At 34.7% G+C, this 15,639-nt stretch overlaps 1 pseudogene across 1 annotated transcript in view; it reads right to left on the reverse strand.

The window, feature by feature from the left end:
• Positions 1–8,763: 8,763 nt before the first annotated feature.
• LOC306885792 (eukaryotic translation initiation factor 3 subunit H-B-like) overlaps positions 8,764–15,639 on the reverse strand; it is a 59,556-nt pseudogene continuing 52,680 nt past the window's right edge. The window contains exons 6-8 of the transcript XR_013785936.1: positions 12,451–12,565; positions 10,609–10,741; positions 8,764–8,967 (exon numbers count right to left, since the gene is read on the reverse strand). The product of XR_013785936.1 is annotated as a eukaryotic translation initiation factor 3 subunit H-B-like (transcript). The remainder of the gene's footprint in view (positions 8,968–10,608; positions 10,742–12,450; positions 12,566–15,639) is intronic.

A 15,639-nucleotide genomic window follows, 5' to 3' on the forward strand; every position in this document is an offset into this window, starting at 1 on the left:
ACTGAAAACATGAAAGTGGTCCTCAGATTTCATTGGCTGAGCAGAAAAAAATCATGAATATTTAGTTCAAGAAATATGAGCATTAGTGGATTTATGGTGACTCTTCCTGCAAGTTTACATTAAGTTCCATACATATTTTATGCAAAATTTTGTGGGCAAAAAGGCACATTGTCTATTATCAATTGATGTATAGCAATGTACACAACTTACACAGAAGTCTCTTTCAAACCAAGCAGCTTTCTGTTGGTCAGTGCAGTGAAACTTGAAGCTGTTGCAAAATGGGGAGTCTGTCTTGTGAAACTACTGGATTTCTCAGTAAATATGACTGTGCCATTATGCCTGTAGGTGGCGACAATTGACCCTTTGCAAAAGCCCCCACCCCACACACACACTGAAAAATACATCAAGGAGCAAAGAGGAAACTGACAACATGCCAACAGAGCAGGTTACTTTTGGTATAAAAAAGTCTCAGCCTTCAAATTGTGTCACTTTTAAATAAATTCAAACAATAAATACAGTTTTGTGGCTCTTTATTGTGTCATGACTGATCGCTTTAGCAGTTAAAGCGGCATGTAAACCGAGCATCTTCTTTACTAGTTATAGCTTAAAATAAACATGAATGAACATCAGAAGGTATCTTGTTTCAACCGCGGAAAGACATCGATACACACCATTTTTCAAGTTCAAGTCAACCGACATTAAATCTACTCTCTTTTATGGTTTGTTTGTCGGGCAAAATTGGCAGATTCGGCATTATGATTGGTCAGATCGCCTGTCAATCAAACTCCCTACGAAGGGGCAATTTGAGTTTCTTTATGAGCGAGTCATTTGAAATCAGTCACTCAACAGATTCATTCAACAAAACTAATTCATTTAGTAATGAAAACAACTCGCATCCAGAATCAAATATATTATCAAATATATTCAAAATATTTAGATTTTTTTGCACCCTCAGATTCCAGATTTTCAAATAGTTGTATCTCGACCAAATCTCGACCAAATATTGTATTATCATAACAAACCATACATCAATGGAAAGCTTATTTATTCAGCCTTCAGATGATGAAAAATCTCAATTTGGTAAAATTGACCCTTATGACTGGTTTTGTGGTCCATTGTCACATATGGGGTATAGTATTAATGAAATGAATGAAACATCCTCCATGTTGTTATCATCACATGACCTACCATGGTCAGATATATCACTTCACTGCCATTCAGAAATTCTCTCCTGTGGCCTCATGGGATAGTAAAGGCAGTAGTAGCGAGTAATTCGGGACTTTTCACCTACAGTTCAAATACCTTGAATTCGTACATAGTGCTCTTTGGCATACTGTTTTTGAATACTATATAGTAGGGAATAATTCATAATTCAGTCAATTGCCGACTCTAATTTAGAATGCTTCACCCACCGGACGTTGAGTACATCGAGGCTACCTTTTTTTCAGTAAGTGAAGTGACATACGGCCAAGTATGGTGACCCATACTCGGAATTCGTGCTCTGCATTTAACCCATCCAACGTGCACACACACAGCAGTGAACACACACCCGGAGCAGTGGGCAGCCATTTATGCTGCGGCGCCCGGGGAGCAGTTGGGGGTTCGGTGCCTTGCTCAAGGGCACCTCAGTCGTGGTATTGAGGGTGGAGAGAGCGCTGGACATTCACTCCCCCCACCTACAATCCCTGCCGGACCTGAGACTCGAACCCGCAACCTTTGGATTATGAGTCCGACTCTCTAACCATTAGGCCACGACTTCCCCATTACATTATTACATTGCTTACTTTTCTGAAATTAGACATCCTCAGTGACATATACGGCCAACCTCCAGAGGGTGAAGCCTTCGAAACGAGATACAGCTAATATAACAATCATTCAACTGATTTATTCTAAAACACCTTTACTGTGCATTGCTCGGAGATGCATAGTTGATTCCTCTGTGGCTTTGTTAGAATCTAATTTAGTCGGTGGAGCAAAAACAAAGTGGCAATATTGTGTTTAAAATAGGCTACTAACTTATTTTTATTGAAATGCTTTTGTAAAAGCTTGAGGGGAAATTACATAATACATCTACTAAATTCACATTCGTTGAAAGCGTTTTTGTCATTTTTATTAATTACAGTGATATAAATACATCTGAAATAGACCTACCTTTTGAGACCACTTTATAAGGGATAACTTCAAGATAAAGTTTTTCACTTAATCAGATTTGTGCACTTCTCTTGGTTCTGTAATGTGAGAATTACTGAGTTTCATATAAGAAATTTTAAAGAGTGGCTTAATGTAGTTTTAACTGAACTAAAGCATGTCACACCACAGGAGATTGCTGAAACGGCTTGAAATTTCATGTGGACCACCTGTACGCATTGATAAAGATTTTTTCTCTTTAAAGAAGCTCAGAAGCACATCCGCATACACACAGGAGACTTGGCTCGTTAATTCCATCCTCCCCTGTATCATCCTCTTAAAACAAATTGCTCTGGCTTATTTCAATATCGACAGCACTTTGCCTGCAGAGGACTTAGAGAGAGTGTGTGAGTCTGTATAAGCAGCGTGTTGTGCATGAGAGGTCAGAGGCGTTTCCGCTGCCTCTGCTCACAATTTACGGTCTGCCAGCTAATTCTGATCCAAGGTTATCAGGCGCTCGGTCTTAGGCGGCATTGATTTGAAGTAATGCTTTCCTCTCCTCCACACATAAGTCTTCATTAGCTGATCCTTCTGACCTGCACTAAACCCTATGTCATTACCCTGCGAGCCATTATCAATATCCTCCCCCGTCCTAAAGGCAGAGCCCTGCTCCTCCACCTTCTGCCCAGCTTTAATCTCAGCCCTGTCAGGTGGCATTAACATTGGCCAAGCTCAATGCCATTCACAGCACAGAATCCTCCCTTCCCTCATGGCGGCTCCGCTTCTGTAACAGATGAAGTTTCCTTACTCAAAAGCAACGTTTCCCTGCCGCCACTGTCATTTCACAATTATCAGGATGACCGAGTGAAAGGGGATAAGAAAACAAAAATAAATAACATTAAAAGAAATGTTTGTTAAAAAGCAAATCAGCATATTAAAATGATTTCTGAAGGATTCGCTGAAGACTGGAGTAATTGCTGCTGAACATTCAGCTTTGCCTTCACAGGAATAAATTACATTTTAAAAATATATTCAAATTGAAATCTTGATCAAATACATGGAGCAATGGTGAATATAAAAGACTTCTGTCAAAAGCAAAAAAACAACCTTTTGAACAGTAGTATTGGGAGATTATTAGGAGATTTCATGAGAGTATATGGCAAGATTTCAGTTTGAAATCACTCTTCTGATGTGCATCTCTAAAATAAAGTAATTGCGCAATTTCCTATTGATGCGCAATTGACACATCTGACCCCAAATTTTCCTCATTCAGGAATATCAAGTTTATATAAGACACAGTGCAGTGCTTATGTAAAAATCGTTCTCTTCTTTTGAACATAAAGAAATAGACTTCATTTCCTGTTCAGTTTGAAAGTAGGTAATTGCTGCAATTGCAAATAGATTCAGCTTCAAATCATGTATCTGAACTAAACTGTTCCAATACAGAGCCTTGGCTTTATGTTTTAATTTTCTGCTCAATACAGATTTTTAAGGTACAATTTTCAAAACCAGTTTCAGTATAAGAAAATTACAGCTGTAATAGTTTTCTACAGTTTTCCAATATAGGTGACTATTCAGTCACCCTAAAACTATGCAATTATTTCAAGTTTTCAAAGGTCAACCAAAACAATTGCTGCTGTACTGAGCTCCAAAAATCCCTCGGTCTCCAACATAATGTTATATGCAAATTATTCCAACTAAAGTGTCACACATGGTTTGAACATCCAGACAAAAAAGTATAGCAGCCATATGCCAAACCTTCTAATGCATTTAAATGGACAGTTTCAGTCAAATTCAAATAAGAACTCTTAAAAACTGAGGTTCTTTTATCTTTGGTTCAGTAAAGAACTTTTAACATTCAAGAAACCTTTTCAATGCACAAGAGCTTCTTTAGATTATAAAATGTTCCTCACACTAACGCTTTTAAAACTTTTATTTTTAAGAGTGTGCTGTGCTGCAAACATCTTATGCTTAATAAATCAAGAGAAGCACAATTGACGATGATGATTAAAATGTGATTTATCATGTAGCCATACCTGAATACTTCCATAACGGATTCTGCTATTTTTCTGTTTATTACTGTTCAGCTGTTTTGCCACAATCTGTATTGTATAAAGTGCTATAAAAACAAAGATGAATTGACATCCGTATGCATCATGCTGTGTGTTTCTGCTGTAATTCATAGAGGTGTATTTACATTAGCACTACTATGAGCTCATAACTGCCTCCCGGTAACTAGTGAGTGACTTACCAGCAAGCACTTCACTTCTTATTACTCTGAACCCAACCAGTAGCACAGGATTCTCCAAAACCACTGTTTATTACATTTACAGTAATAGGCCCCATTTCTTTCAAACATGCATAAATGTGCTTGAGAAATTTATTTTTTCTTTTAAAATTAAATAAATCCATTGAGTTTAAAACATTTGCTTAAATCATCATGGGACTTTATTATTACATCCATTTTATTTCATCTCATGCAATGTCTGAATTCCACCGGGATTTTAATTTAAAACACACACACACACACACACACACACACACACACACATACATAAAAATTAAGACAGACTCTTTGAGATCTATTTTAGGTCAACCATTGGATTATTTATTTTTAATTGAACTATAAAAGTACATTCAGCTTGTTGAAAGTTGTAGAAAGTTGCATATAAAACTTTAGATAAAAATAAAAAGAATTTACAGTTGTTCAGGAAACACAAAAGACTAATTTTGTAATTTTCTCATAAATTATCTGATCAACTACTGCAAGTGTTAAAAGGTGTGATTGCAACTTTACTACAAACCCATTAGAACACATTTGTTCATGTAAAACACATATGAAGGAGCCACAGCCAGACAGGAGACAGATACAAACACACATAGATAGACAGAATCTGTCACTGACCTGTCAATAAAAGGACAGCAGGAGCAGCAGCAGCAATGCAGAGGATGCGCTCTAATGAATTAACAGTAGAAATATCTACAGGGATGACTGGAAGCCATTTAGCGTAGCTGTATCAATTTATAGTGAGTGCACTATTAGTAAGAGTTTAAATGGGTTTCAGGTTAATAGCATTTGCAATTATTTACCATAGACCATAAATTCTGACATCACTTAGTCTGTATTCAGCCCGCAAGTATTTCAAGGCTATTGAGGGCTTTTCTTTTTCTTTCTGTTATTTCATTTTAAATAATAAGGTCTTTTAATAGTGGGTTATTAAATACAGGTGTTCCCCGATAACAAGCACTCAATTAATGGGAAATGACATTTACGAGCACACATAATTTGTTAAATTCACGTAACAAGTTTAAAATTACCTTAATGAGAAACACCTGACTAACAGAACATTTTCCAAACAAAACAAAACATTGGTTAACAAATAATGAAAATAAATGTTGATGTTCACTAAACGTGAACTCTCCTGATGGAACTGAACATGTTGCTGTCAAAGGTCAGATTTTGTTGTCTAAAAAAGCAGGTGCTAATGTTTAAACCTGATTTCAGCTGTTTCATCACAGATGCTTTTCCCCATCTGCCTCTGCGAGACCCTCTGAAGGCTGCCAGTAACTCAGTTCAAGTATTCAATCCACCTTGCCAACAAAATAAAGAGAAATTTTGACAAGAAATGTTGGAGGGTACTTATTACAGAACCTATATTAGAGTGGAAAAGTAGGAATTGCCTGTTTATAGAAGATTGTAGTAACCATTGTACCAGAGCATAGCTACATAAAACTTTTCAAGGGCTCAGTTTTCATTTGCGCGCCCTGCATTTGTGTAGGTTCTGTGTGTGTGTCGTCAAAAGGAAGCTGAGTGACCATTGTGGTTTCTAAGAATATCTTGACATTGCTTCTTCCAAAAAAAAGTTGGATGACCTCCTGCCTTAAATACATCATTCTTCCATCTTCTCTGGAATCAAGAACCTCTACCAAGAGGCACTTTCCACGATGAAGTGTGACTTGTTGAATTTTTTTTCTAGCAAGAAAAAAAAAAAATCTAATTAGTAAATAATTAATAAGCATTTTTGTAATCAAGTAATAAAGAGAAAAAAAGACCCAGAAGGTTTTCAAAATAACAGCTATTCGGTTTTTCTTAAGTAACATGCAAAGAATGCAAAAATTCTAAAAATTACCACTTCATATTTGTTTACATATAGGTTAATTTTGCTACATAATAGTGTTTCCAACCAATCCTAGTTCTCACAACAACAAAAACATTAAATTTGTGCCTTAAAAATGCTTAAAAGAAGTGGGACACCACAGTGTATTCCTAAAAAGTGTCAGGAACAGTTAAACTGAAGCACATGCCTTTTACAATATTGCCTTTAAAAACAAGTGCAACTAACACAAACATCAAACAACAACTTCTGCTGGCTTGTGGAGCAATGTCCTCAAAAAGTGTGGAAACAAGTGGGACTTCATCAATAATAGAACAAAAGCTGTAGCACCTCTGGCTTACCAGCCTAAAACAAACACAATGAAAGTGTTCAAAGAAAGCTCCTAATGAGCCATCACCGCTACTACTGCTTCTCAAATCAATGTCTTCTAAGCCACCCGCTCACACACACACACACACACACACACAGAGAGAGAGAGAGAGAAATCAATGAGGCTTTAGGGAGAAATTCATCCCTCCATTATTGCAGATTCAAACACAGCTCATCACCAAGTCAGGTTAGCTAAACTCTAGATTAACCATCAGGGAAAAACAACTGGCCTTTAAATGGACTGAAATCATGGCGTTGGTTAAATCTTGACAGTTATCAATTACATGAAACAGTGAGACTTTGTTGTGGAATAGAGAGCTCTGATCCTGGAAAATGTGTGATTTTATTTCAAAAGGTTTCTATCTACAGTATATAAGATAAAAACAAGCATTTTTAAAATAATGGTATGTATACAAATAAATAAATACATTTTATATACATATATATACACACATATACATATAAGCACACACACACACACATTTTTATATATATTAAAAATGTGTGTGTGTGTGTGTATGTATTAATTCTTAAAACAAGCATTTATGGAAGAAAAACATGGAATTATGTGCATTCTACAGACAATTATATAGAATTACTGTTATCTTTTATAGATTTGAAAGCAAATAGTTATTGTATTTTTTGAGATTTCTCAAAAGCATCTTTCTCAGTGGATATTTGATCTAAAGTATATAAGAGAAAATATAAGCATAATATCAATATTAAATTATATAATCATAATATATATTATTATATTATAAAGCAGATATATATCATAACATATAAATATATTATAGCCAAAATTAATTCTGAAACAAGAATTTTAAGGTTGAATATATCAATATTATATTATAAACTATCAATATTGCATTATATAATTGTAATACAAGTATAAATTAATTCTGAAATGAGCATTAATGGTTGAAAAATATTCCATATTTTTCCTTTAATTGTAATGTCCCTGAAATGAGTCAGACTTTAAAATATACCTACTGTAGGTGCCTGAAAAGACGTCAGTCATGAGACCTCTGACTTATCTTTTTCTATTAAGGATGAAGATTTATAGTATTTATGTCATTAACTGTCTTTTACTTCAGTAAGCAAAATCCTTCCTGATTCCATAAAATGGAATAATTTCCATTATGACAGGATATAGTATTTAATTACAAGGGCATAAGGTCAGTACTGCAATTACTGTAATTCACCTGCAAAAGGTGACATGGAATGTATCTAGAGGTAGAAAAGGACATTCAAAACTAGAATTTTTTTGCATTTTATTTTTCTTTTCATGCAGCTGGGTTTTAATGGCGCACTCCTCTTTGAAAGGCTGGGCACGTCGTGTTATGTCAAAAGCTCATCGCTGCAATTACGACTCAAACTCTTTGCAATCATCCATCAGGGCGGCTGAAGTTCAAGAGTTTTATTGTCATGGTTTATCTGCTTTAATCACCTGAAGTGAAGTGGAAATAAATTTTAAAATACATTCTGCGAAGGCTAATGACTGTAGCAGGTAGCTTGTGGGTGGACGGCGGAGAGGTGGTGGGCGGCAAACGTCACGCAAACCCCAGTGTCACTCGACTACAGGGAACAGTGGGCTGAAATTAATGCCCAGCAGCAGACTCCTGGTGTAAACTGACAGGGAAGGGGGCAGTGTTACAGTGCTGTGCTCTAATTACAACTGTTCCCATCCATATTTGGCTAAAAGAACACAATGGCTTGTACAAATTGACTGATTTGATCCCTAAATTGCTCCTTTGCAATATAGCATAGAGTGAGATTTCTGACCAAATCATTTTAAGAAAAAGAAAAATCTTAGTTACAGGCTTGTAAAAAGACTTCAAGACTCCCCTGCTGATACAACTTGCTCCTGTACAAATATTAAACACAAACAAAAAACAAAACAAAAAAAAAAACAATCATGCTAGAAGGATGGCACATCTCTCTCTCTTAAATGACCATTTCAAAAGTGGACACGATCCAATATATAATCAAATTTCCAACATCCCTTTTCACACATTGTAGACAGGTACATGGGTTCCTCTCAAAAATAACTGTTTGGTCCGTGCTGATACGCTTAATATGCATTTATACTGTACATGCTTAAATAAAATGACCTGTAAGCTTATGTTTTGGTCTAGTAATGGTAAAACAAAAATCTAAAACCAATGGACCACTGTATTAAAATAGCCACAGAAAAAGTCATAAAAATGGAACCGGTGACTCTTGACCAATCATAGGACAGTGTAGGTAGCACAAGTCTAACTGCTTATTCCTTGAAGAGCTTCAGCCATGAAAAGCTTGCCCAGGTTTTGAGATGTGAACTCCTTGATGGTTTGGCAGTATGTGTTGATTTGACCTAAAGAGTAGATGGGGAAAAAATTTTAATATAAAATTCAAGGCAAAAACACTGTAGTTTATTGCAAGGGGGTTGAAGAAGGTACAGGATACAGAGATAGCGAGAGAAACAAAGAGAAACAGAGGCAGGGTGGGCTTCCCGCTGAAGTGGCTCAGTTAATGTTCTCCATTATGTACTGAAGGCTGGCCATCGAGCTCTTAGGTGATTGTCTTTCCGCTTGGCAGCGCTGCTGCTCACGCCACCGAAGAGTTTGGAGTTTAAAAGACCTTAAGAAATGGTGAGAGATGATGTGCTCCCCTCCACGGCACATACAAGCATTTAATTCAGCCCCAGATCAAGCTATTACTCCACAGCACTACAAAGAGCTGCTCAAGGAAACAAATACTATTACTTGATGCCATTTTGTCTGCATTTCTTCTGATCTTAATATATATATATATATATATATATATATATATATATATACACACACACACAAGACCATATATATTTATTTATATATACTTGTATATTAATTTATTGGCATTTCATTATATTGTATTATATTTATCATATAGTTAAAAAATATATACTATTACTGTGCATATATAGATAATACAAATGTACATATTATACTATAATTATTAAAATAAAAAATATTTTATTTTATATACATTATTACATTATATTAATACATTATTTTATATATATATATATATATATATATATATATATATATATATATATATATATATATATATATATATAAACTTCTCGTTGTCAGTTATTTTTGTTTTCAAACAAACCATTTTGATTGATTGCAAAAATGCCCCATAATATAATCCATTTCAAAGGCTGAACATTCAAAATCGGAAACAGCGTGTTGCTGACTAAACAGCATGACTCTAGAGTTACATAACAGAGTCCAGCAGTCCAGGGTACAAGATGACATGACAGGCATATCACCCTCCTCCAGCTATTTTCTCTCAGACAGCGGCAGATCTATAATATACTACCTCCATAACAAGTTAGAAACAATTGCTTTAAATCAATCTCTGGCAAGGCCTCTGTAATGTTCCTCATAAATTACCTCTCCTCCCTTCCTTCCTCCGTTCCATCTCAACTCCACAGGACAGAAAAAGGGACAAGTCCAAATCTTTTCAGATCCAAATGAGACGGTTAGCGCTGTGTTGGGATGCCTCACATCGCTCAAGAGCAGAGATTTGGCTTCCATTACTGAGCAGACACTAATTATTGCACTTATTGCTTGTAAACACAACTTGTAATGTGTAAACATGATATATTTCTACTTATGTTGAAAAGCCTGACAAACTGATATGAAATAATAGTTTGAAAAATCCTTTTTTTTTTTTTTTTATTGAACCATTTTGAACTTTTAGATTAAAAATGTTTGCATGTGTTTTTTTTGTTAAGTATCATATTTAAGGTTTTTATGGCTCATATAGTACGATAACGAAGAGATAGAGGGAAAAATTCCCAAACTGAGCAAAAATATGCAATTTGGTGTTCTTGCTGATGTTTATATCATATTTATATGTGTGTGTGTGTGTGTGTGTGTGTATTATATAATAAATTATTTATATGATAAAATATATGATATATTATTTATAATATCAAATCCTTGAAGGAAAGATGACATACTACAAATGAGCAGGGTGTCCATTCGTGGAGGCGGCTGAGGATGCTTGAACATCTTGCTCAGGTCTTCCTCAGAAAGCAGAGGCTCTCCTCGACTCTGTCTCTGCACGTTCTCCTGTTGCCGTCTCTGAATGTACTGTAGAGGGACGAAGAACAAACAGTTATTCTGAACTTGATATCCCAGTCTTTTGTTATTAACCTCCGGGCTGCCTGAATGAAAGCAAATCTTCTGAGAGGCAACCTTTTAAGATGGCCTCTCCTGTCTCATACAGACCTTGATACACAGCCACTCAATAAATCTCTTTTAACTTCACTGACTTTATAGAGTCAGTGCCTTGGTTGGCTGCGTGGCACAACAATCCCAGACACTCTCGCATGAACAGGAAGATTTGCAGCCTTATATTTGAAAATGAATGAAAACTCTTGAACTGGGATGAACCTCATGAAGAAACATCAAGGTCATACTTCACCCTAAAACTCTGCATAGAGACAATAAAAACTATTTGTTGGACCACTAAGAGTTTGTTAGTAAAAATCTGCTTAATTTCAGTACATGATGTAGCCTTACATGTGTACCACTTTCTGTATATACAATAGCATTCATAAATGTGTGGTGTTTATGAAAAATTATAAGAAATTATAATTATCTTAAATTATTATTACACTTAAAGTATGCTCACCAAGGCTGCATTTGATCAAAAATACAGTAAAATCTTTAATCATGTGAAGAAAAAAAAAAAAAAAAGTAAATAACTTTTCTATTTTAAACTTTATTTTAAATGTACTTTATTCCTGTTATAACAAATGGCAAATTTTTAGCATCCACTACTCCAGTCTTCAATGTCACATGACCCTTCAGAAATCAGTCCAATATGCTGATTTGGAATTTAAGAAACATTTATTATTATTATTTTTTAAACTGTTTAATTCTATACAGAGCAATTCTTTTTTTTAAATGTAAAAAATTTGAAATATTTAAAAATATTTGAGTTCATTATTTTCCTTACAGTTACATAAAATCTATCCTTTAATTTTATATTTATTTATTTATTTGTTTACAGGAGAGATGTGTAAAAACAACCTTGAAATATTATTTGATCTCTTCATGCAAAAATGCAAAATAACTATAATTTCCTCTTTATGTCTTTTGCTTTTCGGGGTGGAATATGATCGAAACATTTCTTGACCGTTTTTATGAGAATCACACATTCTATTGTCTACACTGTGAATTAAAAAAATAAACACTTATTTAAGAGCACAATCTTTAATTGCTTAAAACTGTACCAACCCTCCAAGGTGCAGCCTGTGTTTTTGAAACAAAGCTTTGATTACAGCCTCAGAGCTAATTCCTGGGTTTCGTTGCAGAGTTTCATCAATTACAACTGTATTATAATTATATCTTACAGAGCATAACATCAAGAGTGAAACATCAAGCCTCGTCAGACGCTCATTCAGCGCAAGCCCCTTATTGTGATCTTTGTGGTGACAACCTATTTTTCCGTGAGCACACATCACGCTAGCAAAGCTACCATTAACGGTAACTAGCATTTAAAAAAAATGTAAGTCCAATATGATAGCTCTCAAGCACATCAAAGCATTCAAAAGTGTGCGCTCCCTCCATGTCACAATCGTTCACAGCCCACTCCCACGTCCCTGTAATATTCTGGTCCCAAGATATGGCTCTGTTCCTCTACCGTCTGCTAAGTGAAAATCTGATCACTTCAAAGTAATAGCACACCTTTTCTCAACAAGCTGGATGATTTGAGGTATCGTTCACGACTATGGCAGAAACAGTGTGGGAAAATCTCTAGATAAAAAGACAGGTGTAGCCGTTTGATGGATTACCTGATGTTTCTGTTGCTTGCTGAGACTGCGGCAGTAGTTGTTGTACTTGACAAAGTCCTGACTCATGTCGTCCAAGCGGCCCATCAGCATCTGCAGGCTCTTCTCCAGATGAGTACTGCAGAGGAACGACAAGGTGAAGACGTCTGAATAATGCAAATAATGAATCTGCATTTGATTGCTTGTTAATTAGTGAACGCTTCTTCATAGTGTCTTACGGTACACAAAAAATATATAATGAAAAAAATATTTTTTTTATAAAAATAGGCTTTTCTTAATTACAAATATATTACCATTTAAAATTTAAACGAAGACTCTTATACTCAATAAGTATGCATTTATTTGATTAAAATAACTATTTTCTATTTTAATATATTTTAAAATTTAACTGAACCCAAATGTCTGAGCAGTAGTATATCTAAACATCCTTAAAACATGATAAAACATAAATTTGTTCCTTGTTTTAAGCACAACCCTCACTTGGTTTGGAAAAAAACAATAGCTATAAAAAAGTCTTTATATCTAATAAAATTTTGTAAAATTATATTTTACCTAAAATATCAACTAGAAAAATATATATTTTTAATTAAACTGTTATATTTAATTACTATGGTAATAATAATGTTTTTTCAATGCCAGATAATTATTTTTAATTTGTTTTGCTCGCACCACATTTGTATTGAAATTCCAGTATGCTTGGACTAGAAATGTAAAACTCTGCGAGTATCTTGGCAACGCCATAAAGATCAAAATCTTATGGGAAAGTCAAATGATCAAAGCACATCTAAACCATCAACAGAGTAACAGAAAATTTAAAAAAAAGCAGATAACATGGATTCCTCATTAATAATTCATCACATTCTGCCTACATCAAGATCATTTGCATGTACCATGCGATATGCAAAACAGGTCCCACTGTAACTAGTAGAATGATATCCATATTTTATAACAGGACAGCAGCCTGTAGGAACAAGGATTGGGAAAATGTCTTCAAAAGCAGTTTATCTGTTCTTGGTAAACCCCATTAACAACAAATTAGCCTCGCCAGCAGGTTCCATTAATCTTGAAGAAAAATGCTGGACGTATGTGGGGAAGTGAGATTCCCGGGGGTGCGGACAAACCAGGAGCAGCTCTCTATCATGCATGAACAAGTATACCCTGGTGCACATCCACACAGAGATTTATGTTAACACCAAGTCCTCTTGTAAGGTCTATGTGCACTACAAAGAAATCTCTCATTAGCTGCTGGAAAAATCCAGATAAAACCAGACTAGTCTTTTGGAACAAGGTAGCTGGGTTGCAACTTCTCCAAATCGGTGATTACTCAGTTCATCAGTAGTAGATCTTCACCTCTAGTAGATCTTGGACCAGCAACAAACCAGCCTTATGGCCTGGAACAGCTTAATAAACTATAATTTACCAAATTCTATACTACTTTGTGTAAAATAGAGTTTTAAAAAAGTAAATTATAATACTGCAATGTTATAAAGTACAGTTTGAAAAATGAATAATTAATTAATATAATTGGATATTAATTAATATTAATGGTTATAAATTAATCAGATTTTCTACATTTAACATTGTTATTAAATTATTAACTAACAATGGTTTAGAAATATTTAAGTTAATGCTTAAATATCCAATATCAGCCAACATTAACGAATTAAAAGCATCCCTAATATCGACCAAGATATGGACCATGTGGCTTTAGTATAGACAGATTGATTCAACAAATGAATGCCAAAATGGGTCTGTTAATAGGTGACATGACAGGAAGCAAAATTACTGCATACTAAAATAAAATGTTTTACAAAAGCAATACTCTACTCCTTAGCCAAATGTTGATTTACAGTTGATATACGATGTTGTGACACTCCAGAAGTGCAGCGGCAAACCGTAGACGCACCCTCCACTACATTTCCAAAACACAGAGAACAAGACCCAGAAGACTGTGGATTGCAAAGGAACAGATTAGGACTGATGACCATAAAAATGGCAGTGAACAAAAAAGATGACACAACTTCAGGGAATCTGCTCACTGTATATTTAAAGAGAAGATTGTACCGTAAACCACAGCTTAACTAGACTCCGAACACCAAAAAAATAAATAAAAAGCACATACACAGATTTTTTTTTTCTTTTTTTTTTTACTGCCCCTACAGGGCAAGTTATATAGTTTGCTGGCTCTGCAAGTTTGGCAACAAAACAAGCTTGTGGAGACTAAAAGAGAGAAAAGAGAAAGAGGGAATGTGTGTGTGTGGCCCTGGAGGCAGTTTTTAATGTTTCTGAAGAGTCTTTCTATGGAGGTGCGCCAGCTCTGATGAATGAGGGCAAGCATCCCTGTATGACCTCCATCTTTTACCATGCACCTCATTATTCAGAGTCCAATGAGCTCTATGGATCTTTCCCTGTCCCGCTATCTGAATCTCTCTCACACACGCACACACACACACACTCTCTCTTACTGTACATACAAACATACAACACACACGCCTGCAGCATGCATTCAAAAAGACACAACAATATACGGTAGGTTCACTTACACACATGCCTATATGCCAAATTTACTGTGCATAGTTCTTTCTATCTATCTATCTATCTATCTATCTATCTATCTATCTATCTATCTATCTATCTATCTATCTATCTATCTATCTCATATACTATATTTATGTATGTGCTGTCAAATGATTAATCGCGATTAATTGCATCCAAAAAGTTTTTGTTTACATAATGTGCGTGTATACTGTGTACATTTATTATGCATATATATATATATATATATATATATATATATATATATATATAAATACACACACATACAGTATATATTTTGAAAACATTGCATATACATGTATATCTAATTTACATTATATATAAATGCATTTAAAATATAAACAACATATTTTTCTTAAATGTATGCATGCCTGTGTGAGTATTTATATATACATAATAAATATACACAGTACACACACATATATGTAAACAAAAAAAATATTTTGGATGCGATTAATCGTGATCAGTCGTTTGATAGCACTAATATATTATATATATATATATACGTATATATCTATATATATGATGACGTATATATATATATATATATATATATATATATATATATATATATATATATATATATATATATATATATATACACACACACACACACACACACACATAGACAGATAG

Source organism: Barbus barbus (genome assembly GCF_936440315.1).
Source record: "Barbus barbus genome assembly, chromosome: 19".
NCBI lineage: Eukaryota > Metazoa > Chordata > Actinopteri > Cypriniformes > Cyprinidae > Barbus > Barbus barbus.